General features: G+C 38.1%; 1 protein-coding gene across 18 annotated transcripts in view; it reads left to right on the top strand.

The window, feature by feature from the left end:
• Nucleotides 1-19119, top strand: part of ORC5 (origin recognition complex subunit 5) — a 1223002-nt gene that overhangs the window by 1145750 nt on the left and 58133 nt on the right. For 7 of the 18 annotated variants that reach the window (XR_014816063.1, XR_014816069.1, XR_014816060.1 and 4 more), the window contains one exon: nt 14364-14617. The gene's annotated coding sequence lies outside the window, so the exon portion shown is untranslated. Of the gene's footprint in view, nt 1-14310; nt 14618-17362; nt 17457-19119 lie in introns of those variants that run through there. The other 11 variants (XR_014816072.1, XR_014816074.1, XR_014816066.1 and 8 more) reach the window with 7 other exon arrangements.

Genomic DNA, 19119 nt, shown 5'->3' with positions numbered 1-19119 from the left:
CTGATTTCTCTGTGGAAACCATACATGTCAGATGTAAAATATGACCTTAAAACCACAAAATGTTGGGGAGGGGAGCAAAAAATATAGCTCTTTTAGAATGTGTTTGAACCAGCTTAAGGCATGTTCATAGAGGTCAACATGTATGAAGTCCGTGGTCACCACAAATTACAAAAACCAAAAAGAAGGGAACACAGACATACTGCTAAAGAAGATCATCAAAACACAAGGGAAGAACAAAAAGAAATGAAGAGAAAAAATTACAGAAACAACTGGAGAACAACTAATAAAATGGCAGAAAGTACGTACTTATCAAAAGGCATAAAAATGGTTGACTGGACTAAAACAAAAAAAGATCCATCTAATGGTTGCCTATAAGAAACTAAAATCAGCTATAGACACAGACTAAAAGTGAGGGGATGGAAAAAGGTATTTCATGCAAACAGAAATGACAAGAAGGAGTTTTCATCATGGCTCAGCAGTAATGAACCCTGCTAGCGTCTGTGAGGATGCAGGTTTGAGCCTTAGCCCTGCTCAGTGGGTTAAGGATCTGGAGTTACTGTGAGCTGTGATGTAGGTCTCAGACATGGCTCAGATCTCACATTGCTGTGGCTGTGGTGAGGCCCAGCAGTTGCAGCTCTGATTAGACCCCTAGCCTGGGAACTTCCATATGCTGCACATGTGGCCCTGAAATGCCAAAAAATAAATAAAAATAGAAATGACAGGAAATCAGGGATACCAATACTAATATCAGACACAATACACCTTAAAACAAAGGCTATAATGAAAGGAAAAGGGGAGTGTTATGTAATGATAAAAGGGTTAATACAGGTGAAGCATATTACACAAGTTAACATAAATGTACCCAGTTCAGGAGCACCTAAATATGTAAAGCAAATACTAACAGATATAAAGTGAGAAATTGATAATAATACAAAATAGTAAGGAACTTTAACACCCCACTTACATCAATGGACAGGTACTCCAGACAGTCAATAAGACAACAGTGGTCTTAAGAAATATAATAGACCAGCTAGACTTGGTTGACATCTATAGGACATTTCATCCAAAAACAGCAGAAGAATACACATTCTCTTCAAGTGTATGGGGAATGTTCTCTAAGATTACATGCTAGGCCACAAAACAAGTCTACAAATTTAAGAGGATAAAAATTAAATCAAGCACTTATTTCAGTCACAGCAGTATGAAACTAGAAATCAGTTACAGAAATTGGAGAAGACAAACATGTGAAGACTAATAAAGAACATAATACTAAAAAACCAATGGGTCAATGAAGAAATTGAAGAGGAAATCAGAATATACCTTGAGATAAATGAAAAAGGAAAAAAACTGTCCAAAATCCTTTGCATGTAACAAAAGCAGTTCTAAGACATTTATAGCAATACAGTCCTTACTCAAGAAACAAGAAAAATCTGGAGTTCCCATCATGGCACAGAGGAAATGAATCCAACTAGGAACCATGAGGTTGTGGGTTCCATCCCTGACTTCTCTCAGTGGGTTAAGGATTGCTGTGAGCTGTGTTGTGGGTCACAGATGTGGCTCAGATCCCATGTTGCTGTGGCTGTGGTATAGGCTGGCAGCTGCAGCTCCAATTAGACCCCTAGCCTGGGAACCTCCATATGCTGTGGGTGCGGCGCTAAAAGAAAAAAAAAAGATTTAAGAAACAAAAATCTAAAATAAACAACCTAACCTACTACCTAAAAGAATTAGAAAAAGAACAGATAAAGCCCAAAGTTAGCAGAAGGAGGCAAATAAAGATCAGAGAAGAAATAAATACTGTAAAGACCAAAAAAAAAAAAGATAAACCAAAATCATGCTTTTTGAAAAGATAAAAATGATAAACCTTTAGGCAGGCTCACCAAGAAAAAAAGATAGGACTCAAAATAAGAAATGAAAGTGGATAAATAGCACCCAATACACAGAGATACAAAAAATTGTAAGAGAATTCGCAAATTGGACAACCTAGAAGAAATAGACAAATTTCTAGAAATATACCCACCTTCCAGGACTGAATCAATTAAAAACAGGCAATTTGAATAGTCTAAATTTTTAATAATAATTAAGAAATAACTCCCAGCAAACAAAAATCCAAGATAAGCCAGCTTCACAGAAGAAACTACCAAAGATAACAAGGAGCTAATACCTATCTTCCTCAAACTATTCTAACAAATTGAAAAGGATTGAACACTCTAAATTCATTTTATGATGGCACCATTACCCTGATACCAAAACCAATCTAAGACACTACAAAAAGTTACAGGTCAATATCTTTGGTGAATATAGGTGCAAAAATCATCAACAAAATATTATCATACCCAACACTACAATATATAAAAAGGATTATAAACCATGGTCAAGTGGGATATATTCCAGGAACTCAAGGACAGTTCAATATTTGCAAAGTAGTCATTGTGATACCCCATATTAACAAAAGGAAGGATAAAAATCACATGATGGTCTCAATAGACACAGAAAAAGCATTTGACAAGATTCACCATCCAATTATTACAAGATCTGTTATCAAAGTTGAGGTAGAGGGAACATATCAACATAATAAAGACTTTATTACAAATCCATAGCTTATGTCATACTCAGTGGTGTAAAGCTGAAAGCCTTTCCTCTAAATTTGGGAAGAAGACAAGGTTGCCCACTCTCCCCACTTCTGTTTAACACACTTCTATTTAACGTAGTATTGGAAGTCCTAGCCACTGCAATCAAATGAGAAAAAGAAATAAAAGTGCATCCAAACTGGAAGGGAAGAAGTAAAACTGTCACTGTTTGCAGATGAAGTATACTTTATATAGAAAACTTTAAAGTCTCTGCTGAAAAAAACAAAACTATTAAAACTAATAAATGAATTCAGTAAAGATGCAGGTTATAATATACAGAAATCAGTTGTTTTTCTGTGTACTCATAATGAACTATCAGAGAATGTAAAATAAAAATCCCTTTTAAAATAACATCAAAAAGCATAAAATACCTAGGAATAAACTTTTTTTTTTGTCTTTTAGGCTGCACCCACCTATATGGAGGTTCCCAGTCTAGGGGTCGAATTGGAGCTGTAGCTGCTGGCCTTTACCACAACCATAGCAACACCAGATCCAAGCCACATCTGCAGCCTACACCACAGCTCATGGCAACGCCAGATCCTCAGCCCAGTGAGCGAGGCCAGGGATCAAACCTGTGTTGTTATGGATAAGAGATTCATTTCCACTGAGCCACGATGGGAACTCCAATACCTAGGAATAAACAACCAAGGAGATGAAAGATCTATATTCTGAAAATTATAAAATATTGATGAAGGAAATTGAAGATGACACAAAGAAATGGAAAGATACCGTGTGCTCTTGGATTGGAAGAATTAGTATTTTTCAAGTGGCTATACTACCAAAGCATTTCGTAGATTTAATACAATTTTTGTCAAAATACCTGTGATGTTTTTCACAGAACTAGAACTAATAATCCTAAAATTTATCTGGAACCACAAAAGATTGCCAAAACAATCTTGAAAAAAAGAACAAAACTGGAAGTATAACTCTCTTTGACTTCAGGGTATAATACAAAGCTACAATAGTCAAAGCAGCATGGTACTGGCACAAAAACAGACACAAAGATTAGTGAAACAGAGAGTATAGACCTAAACCCCTGTACCTATGGTCAGTAATCTATAACAATAGAGACAAGATTATACAATGGTGAATAGACAATCTTTTCAGTATGTGGTGCTGAGAATCCTGAACAGCTACATGTAAAAGAATTAAATTAGAACATTTCCTCACATCATATACAAAAACAAACTAAAAATGGATTAAAGACCTAAATATAAGACCTGAAACTGTAGAACTCCTAGGAGAGAACATAAGCAGAACACTCTTTGACATAAATTGTAGCAATGTTTTTTGGATCTGTCTCCTAAGGCCAAAGAAATGAAACAAAAATAAACAAATGGTACCTAATTAAAAGTTTTTGCACAGCAAAGGAAACCATTGATAAAACGACATCTACTGAGTGGCAGAAAATATTTGAAAATGATACAACCTATAAGGGGTTAATATCTAAAATAGATAAACAGCTCATTACAACTCAATATCACAAAAACAAATGACCCAATCAAAACATGGGCAGGAGTTCCTGTAGTGGCTGAGTGGTTAACGAATCCAACTAGGAACCATGAGGTTGTGGGTTCCATCTCTGACCTCGCTCAGTGGGTTAAGGATCTGGCATTATGTGAGCTGTGGTGTAGGTTGCAGATGCGGCTCAGATCTGGCTGTGGCTCTGGCGTAGACCCGTGGCTACAGCTCTGATTAGACCCCTAACCTGGGACCCTCCATATGCCTTGGGTGTGGCCCTAGAAAAGACAAAAACACCAAAAAAAAAAAAAAAAAAAGGGCAGAAAACCGGAATAGACATATTTACACTGAACACATTCAGATGGCTAGAGGTACATGAAAAGATGCTCAACATCACTAATTACTAGAGATATGCAAATCCAAACAACAGTGAGTTATCACCTCACACCTGTCAGAATGGTCAAAAAGTCTGCAAATAAATAATGGTGTGGGAAAGGAACTTTTATACACTGTTGGTAGGAATGTAAATTGGTTCAGCCACTATGGACAATAGTACAGAACTACCTTATGCCATATATTCCTGTGTATATATCTGGAGAAAAAACAAGATATTGCAAAGATACATGTGCACCACTGTGTGTGCGTGCATGCATGTGTGTATCTGCATGCATGTATGTGTATAATGTAGTGTTGCTCAGCCTTAAAAATGAATGAAATTCTGCCATTAGCGGCAACATGTGCAGACATAAAGAATGTTATGTTTTGTGAAATAAGTCAGAGAAAGAAAAATATTATATGATGTCACTTGTAGGGAATATAAAAAATAAAACGGAAACAGACTTAGATATAGAAAATAAACTACTGGTTATCAGTGGGAAAGGAAAGGAGGGAGGGGCAAGATAGGGGTATGAGATTAAGAGGTATCAACTACGATGTATAAAATAGATAAGTAACAAGAATGTATTATATAGCATAAAGAATTATAGCCATTATTTCATAATAACTTCTTTTCTTGCTTTTTAGGGCTACACCTACGGCACATGGACGTTCCCAGGCTGGGGATTGAATTGGAGCTACAGCCTCTAGCCACATCCACAGCCACGCAATGCAGGGTCTGAGCCACGTCTTTGACCTACAGTGCAGCTCACAGTATTGCCAGATCCTTATCTCGCTCAGTGAGGCCAGGGCTTGAACCTGCATCCTCTTGAATCCTAGCCGGGTTCGTTAACTGCTGAGCCATGAAGGGAACTCCCTGTAATAACTTTTAATGGAGTATAACCTATAAAAATACTGAATCATTATGCTTTACACCTGAAACTAATACTGTAAATCAACTATACTTCAGCTTAAAAACTATATAAACATATATTCACTGTAAAAACTCCATGCAAATAACTGAAGAAATCTTTCTCGACCTAATAAAGGACATCTGTGAAAAACCTACAGCTAACGTTGCACCTAATATTAAGACTTAATGCTTTCCCTATAAAATCAGGAATAAGGCAAAGATGTCTACTCTCAATATGTGTGTAAAATATACTCTCACCACTTATATTAAACATATATCTGATAAGTATGTTAAATATCCTGGAGGTTCTAACCCATGGAATAACCAAGGAAAAGGAAATAAAAGTATACACATTGGAAAAGAAGAAATAAAACTGTCACTTTTGTGGAAACCTGATTTACTGTGTAAGAAATCCCACAGTGTGTACAGAAAAGCTTCTGGAACTCATCTGAATTTAGCAAGGTTGCAGATTATAAGGTTAATATAAACCATCTTTATACTAGAAATGAAAAATTAGAAATTGAAATTAAAAGATAGTGCAGTGGCACCCAAAAGGAGAAATACTTAGATATAACAAAATATATAAAATGTTTGTATATTGAAAGCTATGGAATAATGATTTGAGAAATCAAGGTGGTCCTAAATAAATGGAAATATATGCTGTGTTCATGAATTGAAAGACTCATGTTTGCTAAGATAGCACTTCTCCCTAGTTTATCTATAAATCAATGCAGTACCATTCAAAACTCCAGAATGATTTTTTTTAATAAAAACTGACAAAGCTTATTAGAAAATGTGTATGGAAATGCAAAGGAACTAGAATAGCCAAATTTTTTCAAAAAGAAGATTTGGAATATTTATACTAACAGATTTTAATACTAAATATAAAGCTTCAGTGATTAAGTGATTAAGGTAGTTCCTTTCAGAAGTATATATGCATTGGAGTTCCCTGGTGGCTTAGTGGGTCAAGGATCCAGCATTGTCACTGCTGTGGCTTGGGTTGCTGCTGTGGCACAAGTTCAATCCCTGGCCCTGGAAATTCCACATACCATGGGCATGGCCACAAAAATGTATATATGCATAGATCAATGAAACATAAACTCCAATGAATTATCTTGGCACCTTTGTCAAACATCAATTGATTATATACATTTATATTCTGTAAGTATATAAAACCTATTTATGATCACTTGGCATTTGACTAAGGTGCCAAGTTAATTCAGCTGAGAAAGAATAGTCTTTTCATTTAATGGTGCTGGAACAATTGGACATCCATATGTGAAGAATAGCTTAAGTTCCCATTGTGGCTTAGCAATAACGAACCCAACTAGGATCCATGAGGATGCAGGTTCAACCTTTGGCCTTGCTCAGTGGATTAAGCTTCCGGCATTGTGGTGAGCTGTGCTGTAGGTTGCAGACATGGCTCAGATTGTGCGTTGCTGTGGCTGTGGCTGTGGCATAGGCTGGTAGCTGTAGCTCTGATTCGACCCCTAGCCTGGGAACCTCCATATGCCACAGGTGCGGCCCTAAAAAGAAAAAAACAAAACAAAACAAAACAAAAAAACCTTGGTAAAACCTCAAACTATGAAACTCAAAGGAAACAGAAGAAAAAATGTTTGTGATCTTGAGTTAGGCAAAGATTTATTAGGAACTAAAAACTATAACCATATAAAGAAAAATTATTCTTCATCAAAATTAAGATTTTTTTTCCTCAAAAGACACAGTTAAAGTGAAAAAACAAGCCACAATCTGGGAGAACGTATTGGGAAAACACATAGGGCTGGTATCCAGGATATATAAAGAACTCACACTACTCAACTATTATAAAATGAACAACTTATTAAAAATACTTCGACAGATACCTTATTGAAAAGATGCAAAATTGGTACACTTGAAAGACATTCAATATAATTAATCAGTAGGAAAATGGAAATTAAAACCACAGTGAATGCTATCCCACATATGCTAGATTAATTAAAGGTGGTAAACAAACACAACTGAAAATACCAAGTGCTGACAACGATGTAGAACAACCAGAACTCTTTTATGGTGTTTGTGTTGCTGACAATGCCAAATGGAACAACCACTTTGGAAAACAGTTGGCCAGTTTCTTAAAAAGTGAAACATACACGTACCACACAACCTGAGGTTTTATCCAAGAGGAATGCAAACTTCTGTCCACCAAGAAAACAAAAACAGAGAAACAACAGTATTTGATGTCTGTAGTGGTTTTAACAGTAGCAAAAATCTGGAAACTCTCCATTAATTGTTAAATGTATAAACAGATTGTGGTACTTTTGTACAATGTAATAGTGCTATACAGTGAAAAGGAACTACCAACACATACAACAACATGGACAAAGTCAAGTACACTATGCTAAGTGAAAAAAAGCCAGAATCATGCTGTATGATTACATTTCTGTGGCTCTTTAGAAAAGGCAGAACTGTAGGAGCCTTATCATATAGGAGCCAGATCAGCTCTTATCGTGAGATAACATCAATTGGATTGACTCCAAAAAGTCATAATAAAAGAAAAGAAAATCCTAACACTACAGTTTGAGTTTTCAAACAAGCACACACGCGTATACAAATCAGTAAATTATAGAAGATTTAAACAATACACTTAACCAATTCGACCAAATTAAAGTTTAGAGAACACTGTATTTAGCAACTATAGGTTACACATTCCTTTCAAATTCACATAGACTTCACCAAAATGGATCACAATCTCACAAACTGTGAAGCACTGCAGTCAATGTATGTTCTCCGCTTACTGTAGTATTTAATAAGGAAACAATAATAGGTAATTGGGAATCCCCAATTATTTAGATAGTAATCAAAACCTTCTAAATGTGGAGTTCTTGTGGTTCAGCAGGTTGAGAACCTGACATGTTGTCCATGAGGATGTGGGTTTGATCCCTGGCCTTGCTCAGTGAGTTAAGTATCTGGGATTGCCACGAGCTGCAGCATAGGTCACAGAAGCAGCTCAGATCTAGTGTGGCTGTGGCTGTGGCTGTGGCATAGGCCTCAGTTGCAGCTCTTATTCAGCTCCTGGCCCGAGAACTTCCATATACCTGCTGAAAGTGTGGTCATAAAACAAACAAACAAAAAAACCCCTAAGTAATCCATGGGTCAAAAAGGAAATCACAATGAAAACAAATGTTCTTAACTTAGATGTAATTAAAATAACAAAAAATTTAAGAAACTGCATTAAAGTGCCCAGACAAAAAATTATACTTTTAAATGCATATAATTTAAAGGAAGAAAGATGCCTTAGAAAAGTAAATATAGAACTGCCATATGACCCAGCAGTCCCACTCTTGGGCCTATATCTGGACGAAACTTTACTTGAAAAAGATGCATGCACCCGTATGTTCATTGTAGCACTATTCACAATAGCCAAGACATGGAAAAGACCAAAATGTCCATAGACAGATGAATGGATTAAGAAGATGTGGTCTGTATACACAATGGAACACTACTTAGCCATAAAAGGAACAAAATAATGCCATTTGTAGCAGCATGGATGGAACTAGAGACTCTTCTACTGAATGAAGTAAGTTAGAGAAAGACAAATATGATATATCACTTATATCTGGAATCTAATATATGGCCCAAATGAACCTTTCCACAGAAAAGAAAATCATGGACTTGGAGAACAGACTTGTGGTTCCCGAGGAGGATAGGGAGGGAGTGGGATGGACTGGGAATTTGGAATTAATAGATGCAGACTATTGCCTTTGGAATGGATAAGCAATGAGATCCTGCTGTATAGCACAGGGAACCATATCTAGTTACTTAGGATGGAGCATGATAATGTGAGAAGAATGTATATATGTATGTGTGACTAGGTCACTGTTGTACAGTAGAAAACTGACAGAACACTGTAAACCAGCTATGATGGAAAAATAAAAATCATTTAAAAAATAAAAAGATTCTAAATTAGAGATCTAAACTGAAGTGGCTAGAAGATTAGAAGTTCAATCCAAATAAATAAAAAGAGTAGAAATTAATAAAAGAATTTTTTAAAAAACCAACTGAGAAGAATCAACAGAAGCAAAATGCAGTTCTTTGAAAAGATTGGGAAAATGTGACAAACTTCCAGCAAGGCTTATCAAGAAAAATGAAAAGAAACACAAATTAATGATACCAGAAATGAAAATGGGAACATCACTATAGACTATGGACATTAAAAAGATAATAAGAGTATATATATCATGAACAACTTAATGCCAGTAAATTCAGCAACTTAGATGAACTGAACAAAATCACTTTCCAAAACTGATAGAATAAGAAAAAATACACTTACTCAAATACCTGTTGAATAAATCATTTTTATAAATTACTCTTCCAAAAAGCACATTCTAAAACTAGGTGGCCTCACTAGCATATGCTACCAAACACTTAAGAAGTAATAATACCAAGTTTACACAGTAAGGCAAGAAAATAAAATGAAGCTATAATGATCAGAAATGAGTAAAGTTGTCTTTATTTGCTTGTGTATATAGAAAATATAAAAGAATACAATACTAGAACTAATATGTTTTCATTTAGTAGCAATGAACATCTGGAAAATGAAAATGCCATTTAAGAGCATAAAAATGAATATAGCAAAAGATTTACAATACCCTCAGCTGAAAAATATTTACAAAACTTGACAGATATTTTTAATGACAAAGAAATATGTATGGATTAAAAGAATCCATACTGTTATAATGTCAGTTATTCTCAAATTGATTTATCAATAGTAAGCTTAAAATAATAGAATAACACCCTAGGTTTAAATTTCCCACTTTTAAAAACTCTGCTGTATTTTCAGTAAGTGTTCGGGGAGGTACATGAGGAAACCAAAGCTTTGGAGCGATTAAGAAGTATTTCCTCGGTACAGCTAAGTAAGATGCAGAGCCAGGTTTCAAACTCAAGCCATACTGTACCATTGTACCATAACTACAGTTTTAGTGAGAGTAGGTTGATCAGTGTATCTTCAGTACTGTGTTCTCTAGCAACTGCATATGTCACAGATTAAATCCATGAGATAAACATTGAAATCCTAGCTAATGGGAATGTAGACACCACAAACATCAATTTCAGGGTCTCAGTTTATTTTTGACAAATGCAGAGTTAACATGTTTGCATTACATTGTATTTGAAGGGGCTCACAAATGTTTGTGGCGAGGAACTGGTCTGTTTCTCATTTGAAGCTTTCCTTTTGATTAGCTCAGAAGGAGAGTATAGGCCAGAAAGTTCATGTATGGGAAAGGGGCGGGTGTGCTGACAGATTTAAGTCAGACGTCTTCTTCCCCACTGTAAATGCTCCTGGGTCATGGTGAGGGGCTGCTGCTGAAACCCGTGAACCTGCAGTCAAGCTCAACTGGGTTTTCAGTCTTCTAGTAAGTCATGAGCAGCCAGTGAGGACCCTGTGGGGTTCAGTTGTCATGGGAATCAATCTGTTTTAAATGCTGACAGTGAAAGGAAAGAAAAGATGCATTGAGCACAGCATACTACACTGGTGCTGCTGAGATAATGCAATGGATTTATTAAGAACCCAGCAAAAGTTTGAAAATTATTTCCTGAACATCCTAGCCTTCTATCTATAGATTCACAGACTTATAAGAATTATTAGGAAAACAAAAAACAAAAAGGAGTTCCCGTCGTGGCGCAGTGGTTAACGAATCCAACCAGGAACCATGAGGTTGCAGGTTCGGTCCCTGGCCTTGCTCAGTGGGTTAATGATCCGGCATTGCCGTGAGCTGTGGTGTAGTTTGTAGACACAGCTTGGATCCAGCGTTGCTGTGGCTCTGGTGTAGGCCGGAGGCTGCAGCTCCGATTCAACCCCTAGCCTGGGAACCTCCATATGCTGCAGGAGCGGCCCAAGAAATAGCAAAAAGACAAAAAAAAAAAAAAAAAAAAAAAAATTATTAGCTCTCTATTTTTTAAAAAATCATTTGAAAAAAGCCTTTCTTAAATTTGTTTTTATAAATTAATACATATAGAATTGTATTGATTAAAATACTAATTTCATACAAGTACAGTTCAGTAGCAGCATGCTGAAGATTGAGGAGTGTTCACTGAAAGCCGGGGCTTAGGTTAAGACTCATATGTGAAGTAGATTTATAAATGTTCTCCATGGGATCAATGGTACATTCATGACAATTTATAATTATTCTGGTTACAAATCAGTGTCAGCATCAACAAAATTAAAAAATTAAATGGACAGGAGAAAACATTATAGGTGGAAAATCACTGATACAAATAACAACCAACATGAACATTAAAAAAAAAAAAAAAAAAAAGATGGGAATGTCCATCACAGAGTGTTTCCCCATCTGTCAGTCACTTACTTAAAGGATCATCCAGCCATATCCTAGTTGAATTCAGATATGTTCCCTATATATAGACAGTACCTTTGTAATCAAGTCTACTGAATATGTATTTGTTGAATGCAAGAAGCCCCAGAAACTGTAATGCTAGAGTATATGTTGGGTAATGGAGAACAGATGATTGACCCTACCATCACACAGGGGAACAGTAGCTATCCAAGTAGGTTATACTTGGGGCAGGGGTGTGGGCCTTTGTATGGAGGACATGTAATTATTCCAGTTGATTCTATTTCTGCAGAATTTTCCTCTCCCTGTTCTCACATTAAGAGAAGGGGTGACTGTATTTCTGACCCATTGTTTGATGAAAGAGGTTTTTTTGTTTGTTTGTTTGTTTAGGGCTTTACCTATGGCATATGGCAGTTCCCAGGCTAGGGGTCGAATTGGAGCTGCAGCTGCCAGTCTACACCACAGCCACAGCAACGTGGGATCTGAACCGTGTCTGTGACATACACCATAGCTCACAGCAACACTGGATCCCTAACCCACTGAACGAGGCCAGTGATCAAACCTGTGTCCTCATGGATACTAGTCAGATTCGTTTCTGCTAAGCCATAATGGGAATTTCCCAGCATTCACTGCTTTAGCACTTCCTTCATCTTTAAAGCCAACAGCAGAGCTTCTTCAAATCCTCTGAATCTGATCTCCTCTTCTATCATCTCATCTCCTTCTCTGCCACCCCTGCTTCCCCCTTTCCCCGTAAACCCTTATGATTATAGTGGGCCCACTCAGATAATCCAAGATAATCTCCCCATCTCGAGATCCTTAACTCAATCATATCTGCAAAGACCTTTTTGCATCTCGAGATCCTTAACTCAATCATATCTGCAAAGACCTTTTTGCCATGTAAGCCCAACATATTCACAGGTGTTGGTGAATAGGATGTGGACACCTTTGTGGTGCCATCAGTAGCTACCTGTGGCTAGTGGCCATGTTATTGGACGGGGCAGATACAGGATATCTTCATCATTATGTAAAGTTCTGTAGGACAGCACTAGTCTATATCCACACTCAAAACCCCCAACACCTTCTCATAAGATCCAAAGCCTCTGTCATGGTCTGTCCCAGTGGCTTCCAAGGAGATGGTACTGTCCATTTGGGGTCTTATGGGAAGTATGTGGAGGTGCTACTGGCCTTTAGTGAGCGGGGTCCAGGAATGCCAGACATTGTGCAATGCTTAGCATAGTTTCACATAGTGCCAAAATTGTTCTGTATCCAGCAAGACCTTTGAAAGTCCTAAAATCTCCTAATTGTGACCCAAGCCTAGATCCTAACTCCATTTTACACATAAACACAAACTAACGTTTACAAGCTTTTGCCGCACACTTCATTATCCAAGAATGCAGCTGTTGCATACCTCAAGGGGTATTTTACTTTGTTTTGTTCAGAACACTGTAAGAGTACTCACCCTTTCAGGAGTTCCTGTCATGACTCAGCGGAAACGAATCTGACTAGTATCCATGAGGACGCAGGTTCGATCCCTGGCCTTGCTCAGTGGGGTAAGGATCCAGCATTGCCTTGAGCTGAGGTGTAGGTCAGATCTGGCAGGTGAGGCTCAGATCTGGCATTGCTGTGGCTGTGGCGTAGGCCTGCGACTACAGCTCTAATTCGACCCCTCGCCTAGGAACTTCCATATGCCGCCCTTCCATAGGTGCGGCCCTAAAAAGACAAACAAACAAAAAAACAGTACTCATCATGTCAGAAAATATCTAACAACATAATGCTATTGAGTTCCCAACACTCTGGTATCAGTTTATTGTCGCATTCACAATGATTTGATGTCTAGGTACAGGATCCTGATTCATTACAGTTTCTAGTATGCCTGAGAGAGAAGTATTTTATTGTAAGCCTTCTACTTCTTCCTGGAGTTGGGCATTATATTAATTTTTTTAATTTACTAGTGAAGGTTATATTATTTACAGATTTTTATTGTAAGAGAGTAAAAAGGGCCATTAGAAAACATTTGTTATATGAAAGAGGCTTTTGTTTTGTAGATTCAAGAACCCTCTTGGGGCTGTAAGAGCAGTGGGCCTCTGGCTAATTCTCTCACTTAACCTCCAGCCACTTTCGACCTGCTTCCTCTTCTCCCACCTCCATGGCCTCTTGCTGTTTCTCAACAAACAGGCTCCTGCATCAGCACTTTGCCTTTAGTCTCAGTTCAAACATCAGAGAGGCCTTCCCTGACCCCTTGTCTGCAGTGGCACTCGCACTTCCTTCACCTATCCTGTATCTGGTGGTTCAGGCACTCTCTGCCTCCAGCTCACTCATGGCAGCCTGGACTTTGTTGTGTTCACCTCTGTACCCAGCTCTGTGCTGGGACTCAATATCCCCCTTGAAGGAAGTAAAGAAACTGGAATTTCTCAAGCAAAGTGTTCAGGGCATTGAGGACTTTTATAGCTTGAATGGATACTAGGATTTTTAAAATTGATGTGTAGTTGATTGTAATGTTATTATATTAGTTTCAGAATTTTTTTATAAGGTGGTAAACCATTATCTAGAAATTTGAAATGTGTAAAAAATTACAACTTATATCATTATCAACTTTCTTCTTTGTTAGACTGAACAACCCAATTTTTTATGTTCCTTGTTCTCCTTGGAATTTATCTCCAGTGATGCTGCAAAAAAAGATTCAGGTTTTGGTATGTTGGATCCCAGGAAGAGTTTGACAGTTTCCTTACTGCTTATAACCTGCAGTTCCCTGCAGAGGCCTCCTTTCCACTGCAGTCTCTGCCAAGTGGTTGTCACAGCATTAATTAAACTGGAAGAATAAAGGCATTGCATGTCATTTTCTATATTGGATGCCTTCATGTTATGGACGTATCTCCATGGAGCAATCTTGTATATAAACTGAAAACAAATGCCTGGTAAGTTTACAAGAGCTCAATCAGGGTATTGTTAAAAGGAGAAATTGCTACACACTGAAATGTGAACTTTGCTGCATGTATCAGATTTTTAAATGTTTAGGGAAATATGAGTTTACTGCCTTTTTTATTTTCCAAATTATATTTCATCTTCATCTCCCCCAAACATTTTCAGCAGCATTAAAATGATTGCACTTCTTTTAATAGATAAAATTCTTATTTTTACCATATCCAGGTAATAGACTATTAACTGCTGTGAAATATATTGTTTACTACATTCCTACATATGGATGAAATTTTAGATTTATTTTTAGAAGTTCTCAGGTACCATACAAATGTACACACTGTGCTAAACATATTGCATTTTAAGAAATATGTTTTTTAATAGCAGCATAATGAACTATAAAATAAACTGAAAAAACAGTGGCCTTGCTGTTCCCCAACAGAAGAATAAATGACTTTGGAAAGATAGAGCTGTATCCCTATGTTTCAGAGTTCAGCGCATTGGGCTTCTTTTAAACTAGAACGTGTAAAGATTTCATAGGAGGCCTCTGGAGTCCTTCCCCAGAGAGAAATTGTGTACAGAGTTAGCAAAACACATAGGCCAACCTTGTTCACCCAGGAGTACAAGGGGAAGGGCGTTCGAGAGCCTAGGGAGGATGGGAGTGCAGAGTGAACTCTGAAGTAGTCTAGTCTGGTGCTTTTCAAAGCATGTTTCTCCAACTGTCCTTACTTGCCCACCACAAGGTAATATTAGAAATTAAGGAGTTCCTGTTGTGGTTCAGCAGTAATGAACCTGACTAGTATGCATGAGGATGCGGATTTGAGGAGTTCCCGTTGTGGCTCAGTGGTTAGTGAATCCAACTAGGAACCATGAGGTTGTGGGTTCTGTCTCTGACCTCGCTCAGTGGGTTAAGGATCCGGCGTTGCTGTGAGTTGTGGTGTAGGTCGCAGACGCGGCTCAGGTCCCGAGTTGCTGTGGCTCTGGCGTAGGCCGGCGGCTATAGCTCTGATTAGACCCCTAGCCTGGAAACCTCCATATGCTGCAGGAGCGGCCCTAGAAAATGCAAAAAGACAAAAAAAAAAAAAAAAAAAAAAAAAAAGAAAGAAAAGAAAAAAAAAGATGCGGGTTTGACCCCAGCCTCTCTCAGTGGATTGGAGATCCAGCATTGCCGTGAGCTGTGGTGTAGGTTGCAGAAGCAGCTGGGATCTGGTGGTGTTGTGGCTGTAGTGTAGGCCAGCAGCTGCAGCTCTGATTCTACCTTTTGCCTGGGAACTTCTGTATGCCATGGGTGGGGGCCCTAAAAAAGACAAAAAAAAAAAAGAATAGAAATTAAGAGCAAGTGCTCAGGATTTTGATAGCAATTTGACAGAGTAACTATTTCCATTGAACTAATAATAATACATTATATTTTTTATTAACTTTATTATTCTTATATGTCTATTTTTTAATGTCTAAGTAATACTTTTTTTTGTAATGTTTAAATGTCTAAGTAATACTTTTTTTTGTAATGTCTATTTTTTAATGTCTAAGTAATACTTTTTTTTGTAATGTTTATTGGTCCTCTGCGGATTGGGTTTTTTTCTTTAAAAAAAAAAAAAGGTCCCTCACTGCAGATAATATAGAAACACTGGTTGAAATCAAATTGAACTATGTAAATAAATCCATTGCCAAGGAGTGGATTCTTAGCAGAACTTCATTTAGAGCATAGAAGTACAGATTGTTTTTAGTTTCTGTATTAGATGCACAATTCCTGAAAAGTCTGAGGCATCAAATGGGAGTGTTCATTTTTTATTTCAAAGGTATCTTCCTACTCTGCTTATGTAATAAATCCATTCATTTAACAAACATGTATTGTTAAATGATCCAAGTATTTAGGATACACTAGTGAACAAGATAACATAAACCGAATTTACAGCTTGGTGAAGGAGGTAAAGAATAAACAAATATAATAAATAGCTTATACAAATGTGGAACAGTAAGTCAGTGTTAGAAATGCAAGCTAGAAAGTTAGGAGTAACAGAGTGCCAGAGTTGGGGGCGGTGTGTGTGTGTGTGTGAGAGAGAGAGGGCATGTGAGCACATTTAGAATATACAATATTGTGGTAAGTGTAAGCCTCATTGAGAAAGTGATGTTTATGTAAAAATTTGAAAATGCTAAGGCATAGTCGTTTCACTTAATGCAGGAAGAATGCTCCAGGCTGAGGGAGAGCTAGTGCAAAGACCCTGGGGTAGGGTAGCTGGGAGGATGGGTGAGGGAGCAGCAAGGAGGTCAGTGGACTGGAGCAGAGTACTCCAGGGGAGGTGATTGGAGATGAGGTTGGAGAAGGAATGGGAAGCTGGGTCTCTTAGGACAACTTTGGCTTTTACTCTAAGTGAAATAGGAAACCACAAAGCATAGAGCCAAGGAGTATATAGGGGTGTCATGCTTTACAAGGGCCACTCAGTCCCCTTTGTTTAGAATAGAGTGTGATGGGGTTCCGGTTAGTAGGCTATTCCCAATGAGATATGATTATGGCTTGGTCTAGGGTGGTAACAGGAAAGGTGATGAGAAGTAGATGACATCTCGTTATATTTTTATGGTAGAGCTAACAAGGTGTCCTGACCTATGGGGGACAAGCATACAAGCATATAAGAAGAAAAAAAGGAATCAATTGTTTTGGTCTCAAATCTTATTTTTTACCATTATAACTTCAGAGATGTGTTTCCTCAATGAAATTTTTCTCTCTTTTTGTAAAAACTACACAGATGAGCCCTGAATTCAAACACTGGATTGTGGCCTCCTTTGGAATAGGTCTGTGTCTTTTCCCATCTCTGACTCTAGCATAAGACATAATTTCAGGTACGAGATAGGCTATAAATATATTTTATGGCATAAAAAGAATACTTCGTTTACATACAAGATACATGCATGTAATTCTCCCATACATTCTTTGAGACAATAACAACCCCAGCAAGCTATCATTCTTTGCCACCTGTTAAATATCTCTATCAGTGTCTATATGATAATGATTCTTATTCATTGGGTTTTACCTACCAATGAGAGTTTAAGCTGCTCTATCGGTTATTTCCAAATTTTAATGAAATTCCCAGCTCGACGAAGCACAAGGAGATAGTTCTTTAGGAGGACAGAAGATCCTCACACATTATCTGTTGTGGAGGTGATGGAACTAATAGACGTTTGGCATTATGTAAGATCTGTTCATCAGGCATGCAAACTGAAGAGCTACATTTTTGGAGTTTCAGCCATGTCCCTTTTGAAATAAAACATCCTTTGGACCTGAAATCTAGCTCCTTCAAAAATCTGCCTGTTTAGCCTAGGACTCTGACATCAGCATTGTCTGGTTTTAAAAATAGAATCCCAGTCAGAAGAGATAAAGACACAACTCACCAGGGGAATTGTGCCAGACCCTGTGGAAGCCCTGCACATGCATAATCCTGACTGCAGCCCATCACCTCTGAGGCTTGCATTGGCATCCCAAGCAGCAGACTGGAGAACAGGCTTTGAGTTTAAGCAACTTGCCAAAGGTCACCCAGTTAGTTGATGCAGTCACTCAGATGGTTGGATCCAAAGCCTTTTGATGTCCATCACCCGCTACTCTCTCTCTTAACACACCCTAACCCTTGCCAAAGGGTAGTCACTTTCCTTCCTCTGACACTCCAACATCTCCTTGTGGAAAATCCTATGTAAAGAGGGACCAGGGTATCTCTTCCAATTTCTATAGTTTACCAACCCTGAGCACTTCTCTTGTTTGGATTGAATGTCAGCCAATTCATTTTTAGCCAAGTTTCCAATTTAGGCAGCCAGTGGGCAAAATACAAAAACCACCCTGTCGGAATCAGATGAAAAGGAAATAGAGGCTGGTGATTCTTGGCATAATGATGAAGCAGGAGGTCCAAGTCCCTTTCTGTTGTTTTAAATGGTTTCCTACTGACACAGAACAGGGAGCATCCCTCTGGCAGGAGACACAAGAGCAGCATCCCCTCAATAGACGAGCAATGGCCATAAACTATCTTTTGGATTTTCAGAGAGAAAGATGGACTTGCGGGAGCCAAAACAAAACTCAAACAAAACTGTTCCACCTCAGCACCCCAAATTGAATAGTGCTTGGTGATGGTACAAGGTGCACAATAAATAGCAGGCCAGCCAAATTCAATTCAATTGACCACAGGAGTCAAAGTGGGAAACCAGAAAGAATGGATTGAACTGGATCTGTTCATCCTCCACCCACACCCATCCTTCCCTTTACTTTACTTTCCACCTGCTCATTCCTCAGCGACCAGCAGTGCCTTGAGCCCACTAACCCTAAAGAATTAAATGCGGGAAGGTGAGGGAGCACAGCGTGTGGGCATCAAGAGCACTGAGGCTTCCATCTTTTGCCTTCCCTCACCTGGAAACAAGGGTCAGTCAAGAGAGAAGGATCTAGAGCAGATGTAGGAAGAGAACCTCCTGATCCTGATGGAAGGGAAACCGAGAAAGAGGAGAGAAGGAGAGTTGAGAGACC

The sequence above is a fragment of the Sus scrofa genome, chromosome 9, assembly GCF_054392235.1.
Source record: "Sus scrofa isolate SSC_HxYL_T2T_F1_AM1 chromosome 9, Sscrofa_HxYL_maternal_Yorkshire_Landrace_v2.0, whole genome shotgun sequence".
NCBI classification, from domain to species: domain Eukaryota; kingdom Metazoa; phylum Chordata; class Mammalia; order Artiodactyla; family Suidae; genus Sus; species Sus scrofa.
The sequence above is the reverse complement of the archived record's forward strand: the minus strand, read 5'-3'. Positions and strand labels throughout refer to the sequence as shown.